The sequence below is a fragment of the Scyliorhinus canicula genome, chromosome 8 (genome assembly GCF_902713615.1).
Source record: "Scyliorhinus canicula chromosome 8, sScyCan1.1, whole genome shotgun sequence".
Classification (NCBI taxonomy): Eukaryota; Metazoa; Chordata; class Chondrichthyes; order Carcharhiniformes; family Scyliorhinidae; genus Scyliorhinus; species Scyliorhinus canicula.
In genome coordinates this window covers 27586270-27592745 of record NC_052153.1, presented here as the reverse complement: position 1 = coordinate 27592745, position 6476 = coordinate 27586270, and positions in this window count along the sequence as shown.

Below are 6476 nucleotides of genomic sequence, written 5' to 3'. Positions count from 1 at the left end.
CGGGATTCACCGGATTTGCGATTGCACTCAGGAGGCCGACAAGCTGCAGCCGCATAGACACACTTCACTCCTCACACCCACCATCCCAGCCAACACGATGCCACTGGCTGCGCTGGAGCCCATGCAGTTGATCAGTCAGCTGGGGCCTGAGGACACCTAGGGGATGCCTGGGGACACCCATACGACGTGCGGCCCTATGTTCCCAGTGGGCAGTCAGCGGCATGAGCAGCTACATGGCTACTTGCAGGTTGTGGCAATGGTGTTCCATGCCCCCCCCCCCCCTCCCCCGGCCAGCGGCACAGATGTCTGCAAGTTGGGCACTTTCCGTACTTCCTCTCTCTCCCTGAACAGCCACGCGCCAGCACAAGTGAACCTCGGTGTTTGGAATTCAGCCGATTGGAGATCACGGATGCCCCGGAGATACCGGGTCAGGCCCCTAATGATATGCCAATGGTTTTTGCTGTACGCGTTATCTGGAACACGTTGATGCTGCTTTAGAGCTGATGGAGAATTGCAATTTGGCGTGAAATCAGCCCCCTGCAACTTTGGCATAGGAACCTATTCTCCGCCCAATTGTGTTCCCCGATTTCGGCGTCGGCCGACGGAGAATCCTACCCCAGGAGTGTAGGTACTGCCCGACACAAACAGTGACAAAATCAACCGCTGACTAATTCAGCACAGACTGGGGGTTGCAGAAAACCTGCATTGCTCAACTACCCGCTGAGTCCATGATAAGACTTTACATTGCTTTTGATAATCCTGCAAAATCCCTCCATCTCCGAATCCAATTTTGCCAAGAGCGCACGTCAGAAATGAGTGCTGAATATTCACAGATACCAAACAAAAAACCCTAGCCAGCCTCTGATTGGTTTCTTTCAAAAATATATTGTTAAATTCCGAGTAAATATATATAGCAAGGTCCTCCATTCACATTGCTAGTCATTTATCTGCTCCCAAAGATACTAAAATAGCCGGATCTCTGCAGGGCTCCAGCCTGTCAATGAGAATCTGTGAAAAACAGGAGAAGGATCATCATGTGAACATTACGCAAAGTTATTTTGGTTTTTTTCCCTAAATAACACAAAAGCCCCTGAACTGACTGCGGTACTCAACATGAATTCTGGAATGCTGCACACACAATCCCACGAGAGCAAATTGGATCACTACACAACTGCTGGTCTCAGAACTAATCAGTGCAAGCCAAGGACTGGAAGTGTCTACTCTAAAAAATATGGTGCCCTTTAGCTAGATATCGATTGCAATTTGGTTAAAATTTCTTCGTGAATGCAACTGCACTTAACATCTGTCACGATTATAAACCACAGTCTCTCAAATTTCAATTCCCGAGGTCGGCCACTGGATACAACACGTAAATCATAGAATTTGAAGTGCAGATGGGGCCATTTGGCACATCACGTCTACACTGGCTCCTGAAGGAGCATCCTACCTAAGCCCATGTTTCCACTCTCTCCCTGTAACCCAGCAACCTCACCTAACCTTTGGACACTACCGGGCAATTTAGCATGACCAATCCACCTAACCCTGCACATCTTTGGACCGTAGGAGGAAACCAGAGCACCCGGAGGAAACCCATGCGGACACCGGGAGAACGTGCAGACTCTGCACAGATAGTGACCCAAGCCGGGAATTGAACCTGGGACCGTGGAACAACAGTGCTAACTACTGTGCTACTGTGCCACCCTCAAGGGGCCACTCAGCCCATCGAGTCCATGCCGGTTCTCTACAGTGGCATCTATGCCTTCTAGTCAATGTCATTTTGCCCACGCAATCCCCATTGCCCAGCAAATTTATCAAGTGCCCATCCTATTTCCTTTTGAAATCATTGATTGTCTACACTTCCAGCACCTTCATTGACAGAGGGCGGGATTCTCTGACCCTCCGCGCCGGAATCGCGCCCGGCGCGGGGGCAGGGAATAGCCGTTCATGCCGGAAATCCGGAGCGACGGCGCTTCCGCGATTCTCCAGACCCGGCAGCGCGCGCATGACTGTTAAAAGTGGCCCCCATGGCGATTCTCAGCGCTCTATGGGCCGAGTGCCCACCAAGTTCCGGCGAGTGCCCGCCGCGTTCCACCGAGTCCCGCCGCTGTGGTTTACATGTGGTTCCGCCCGGCGGGACCTCAGTGTTCTGGCTGCGGGGGCCGTCCATGTAGGGGGGGGCGGGGGATCCGGCTCCGAGAAGTTCCAACTCCGGGGGTGGGGGGGGGGCCCACAGTGGCCAGGCCCGTGATCGGGAGGCTACCGATCAGCGGGCGCGCTCATTCTGGGGAGGGCCTATGTTCCTCTGCACCGGACCATTATTGCGCAGGGGCCGGCACGAAGACCTCCACCGCACATATGTGTGGACCCGCAGCCAGCCGCATGCGCATGCACGGCCACGCAGGCGAAACTGCAGGGCCCCACTGGCAGCCAGAGCTGTGGGCGCACGCCGGGGCCCTGCTAGCCCCCTTGAAAATGGGAATCACCCTCGACTTTCTAGGAAAAAGTCCAAAGTGATTCTTTCTGGTGAGCGTGGAGACTTAAGCCCCAGAAGGGAGAATCCCGCCCAGAGAGTTCCAGATTATTACCATTCACTACATAAAATGGTCTTCCTCTCAATTTCCTGCATCTCCTGCCCAATCTGGGTCCCCTAGTACTTGTACAATAAGTTCATGGGAGCAGTTTCACTTTTCTGACCTTAACTAAAAACCATATGCCTCTCCCCAGTGGAAAATATCTGTTGAAACAGGTCCAGTTTAAAATGGAAATTGGAACTGGTCCCAGTAGAGATATTTCCTACTCCCAAATCTCTCCTCAATCTCCCTTCTCCAATGAGAACAACCCCGACTTCTCCATACAAACTCACCAGGCATTAATCAATAAAGAACTTGCTCAAAAAATAATTCTGCCCACCCAACACCCTTGACAGTGCTGGCCAGGACAAAGCTGCCTGTCCCAATGTCAAATGATACTTTATTCTTGGATGTTCAACAAATTTAAAATTGCGGCGAGACTGCTCTTGGAGTTGACCCAGAAAACCATCCTGTCTGCACTCCAAGAATTCCTCCTCTACACTATGAATTTGATTTGCCTAATTCGTAGGCAGATTAAAGTCACGCAAAACTACAGATGTTTCATTGTGTGCTTCTCTTTGTTTTTCTTTTCTTTATTAATTTTGAGCACCCTATTATTTGTGTCCAATTAAGGGGAAATTTAGTGTGGCCAATCCACCGAACCTGCAGATCTTTGGGTTCTGGGGGTGAAACCCTCGACGACAGGGGGAGAATGTGCAAACTCCACACAGACAGTGACCCGGGGCCGGGATCAAACCTGGGTCCTCAGCGACATAGCAGCAGTGCTAACCACTGCGCCACCATGCCGCCCATTGTGTGCATCTCTAATGCCCTGTTTAATTCAATTCCCAATAGCATCATTGCAGTTTTGGGCTCCCCATTATAAAGTCTTTTGCCCCTTAGTGTTTCTCAGGTCTACCCACACAGATTCCACATTGTCGGAGCTAATATCCTTCCTCAATATTGCTCTAATTTTCTCTTATCCCTCAATGAAACTCCAACGCCTTTTCCTTTTTGTCTTTCCTTTCTAAATATTGATATGGTGCTGTGTAAAAATTCAATCCTATTGGTCTGGTGTAGTTCAGGAACTTGAGAGGATATTATTATTATTAATTATTTGACACCACCTTGAAATTTGATCCTTTGTTCCTAATTCTAGGTCTTCCAGAGAGGAGAATTAGCGATGCTAATGAAAAGACTGCATAACATTCTGACCTTTGCAGCTTGGAAAATATCCTCTATTCCTAAATTAGTGATAAGTATCCTTTGATTCAAATTGTCATAAAATAGTTATGGATTGTCTTCTTATGTAATCTGCTTCAATGCACGGTGTAACAGGTAAGACAGATGAACTTAAATCATTGATTCATGTGCAGAACTTGGCTGTGGTTGCTGTAAAGGAGACTTGGTTAAAAAAGGGACAGGTCTGGCAGCTAGGTATTCCATATAGGTGTGTTAGGCGAGATGGGGAGGAAGGTCAAAGGGTGGGGGAGTTGCAATACTGGTTAAGGACATATTACAGCTGTATAGAGGGGACACCGTGGAAAAATCAAGTAATGAGGCACTGTGGGTAGAGTTCAGAAACAGGAAGGGGACAGTCACTATGATGGGGGTGTACTACAGGCCACAGAAGGTTGGGGAACAGATATGTAAGCAGATTCTGGATAGATGTGGAAACAATAGGATTGTTGTAGTGGGAGACTTTAATATTCCTCATATTGACTGGAAATCCCTTAGGGCTCGGGGTCTGGATGTTGAGGAATTTATTAAGTGTGTCCAAGAAGGTTTGTTGGAACAATATGTGGACAGTCCAAGTAGAGAGGGGACTATATTGGACCTAATACGGGGAAACGGGCCCGACCACGTCGTTAACGTTGGTAGTGGGAGAACATGTGGTGAACAGTGACCACAATTCCGTAAGCTTTCGGATACTCATGGAAAAGGATGAGTGTTGTCCTGGGGTTAAGGTGCTAAATTGGGGGAAGGCTAACTACAACCAGATTAGGCAGGATTTGGAGGCTGTTGTTTGGGAGAGGCTGTTTGAGGGTAAATGCACATTTGGCATGTGGGAGTCTTTTAAGGAGCAGTTGATGGGAGTGCAAGACAGGCATGTGCCGGTAAAAAGGAAGGACAGGAAAGGCAGGATTCGGGAACCATGGATGACCAGGAAAATTAAGAATATTGTCAAAAAGAAAAAAGATGCATATGTGAGGTACAGGCAACTAAAAACAGATAAAGCACATGAGGAATACAAGAAAAGTAGAAAGGAGCTCAAGAAGGAGTTAGGAGGGCAAAAAACGGTCACAAAATATCCTTGGCAGACAGGATTAAGGAGAATCCCAAGGCATTTTATACGTCTATTAGAAACAAGAGGGCAGCTAGAGAAAGTTGGTCCACTCAAGGACGAAAGAGGGAAAGTATGCATAGAACCAGAGGAACTAGGTGAGGCCCTTAATGAGTATTTTGCATCGGTATTCACAAAGGAGCGGGACATGTTGATTGGTGGTGTCTCAGAGGGCTGTATAACACTTTAGAACAGGTCGTTATTATGAGGGAGGAAGAGTTAGGTGTGTTAAAAAACAGTAAGGTAGACAAATCCCCAGGGCCAGATGGCATATATCCCAGATTGCTGAAGGAGGCAAGATGAAATCACTGGGCCTCTAACAGAAATCTTTGTGTCCTCATTTGCCACAGGTCAGATCCCAGAGGATTAGAGAATAGCCAATACTGTACCGTTATTTAAGAAGGGTTGCTAGGATAATCTGAGTAACTATAGGCCAGTGAGCTTAACATCAGTGATCATGAAATTATTTGAAAACATTCTCAGAGATCGGATCTATGCACATTTTGAAGTAAATGGTCTTATTAGCGACAGCATCATGGTTTCGTACGAGGGAGGTCATGTCTCACTAATTTCATTGAATTGTTTGAGGAGGTGACAAATATGATTGATGAGGGAAGGGCTGTGGATGTTGTCTGCATGGACTTTAGAAAAGCATTTGATAAGGTCCATCATGGCAAGCTGGTGCAAAAGATTAGATAATATGGGATCAGGGGTGAACTAGCTGGAAGGATCCAGAACTGGCTTGGCCATAGAAGACAGAGGAAAACAGTGGAATGATGATTTTCAGAATGGAGGTCTGTAACTAGTGGTGTTCCGCAGGGATCAGTTCTAGGACCCCTACTCTTTGTAATATATAAATGACTTGGAATAAAACGTAGCGGGTCTGATTAGCAAGTTTGCGGATGATACTAAGATTGAAGGAGTTGCGGATAGTGATGAAAATTGTCAGAGAATACAACAGGATATGGATAGGTGGCAAAATTGGGCAGCAAAATGACAGATGGAATTTAACCCGACAAATGCGAGGTGATGCGTTTTGGTAGATCCAATTCAGGTGGGAGCTAGAAAATAAATGGCAGAATCATCAGGAGCATAGAGACACAGAGAGATCTGGGTGTGTAAGTCCACAGATCCTTAAAAGTGGCAGCACAGATGGAAATGGTGGTGAAGAAAGAATTCTTGCCTTCATAGGTTGGGGTATTGAATATAAAAGTCCGAAAATTATGTTACAATTATGTAGAACATTGGTTAAGCCACATTTGGAATATTGTGTTCAATTCTGGTCAGTGCGCTACCAGAAGGACGTGGAGACTTTGGTATAGAAAACGTTTACCAGGATGTTGCCTGGTATGGAGGGTATAGCTATGAGGAGGGATAGAATGGGATTGTTCTCCCAGAGAGATGAAAGCTGAGGGGCAACCTGTTAGAAGTTTATTAAATTATGAGGGATATAGATAGGATGAACAGTTGGAGGCTTTTTCCTGGGGCAGAAATGACAATTACAAGGGGACATAGGTTCAAGGTGAGGGGGGATAGGTTCAGTGGATAAATGCTGGTCGAGC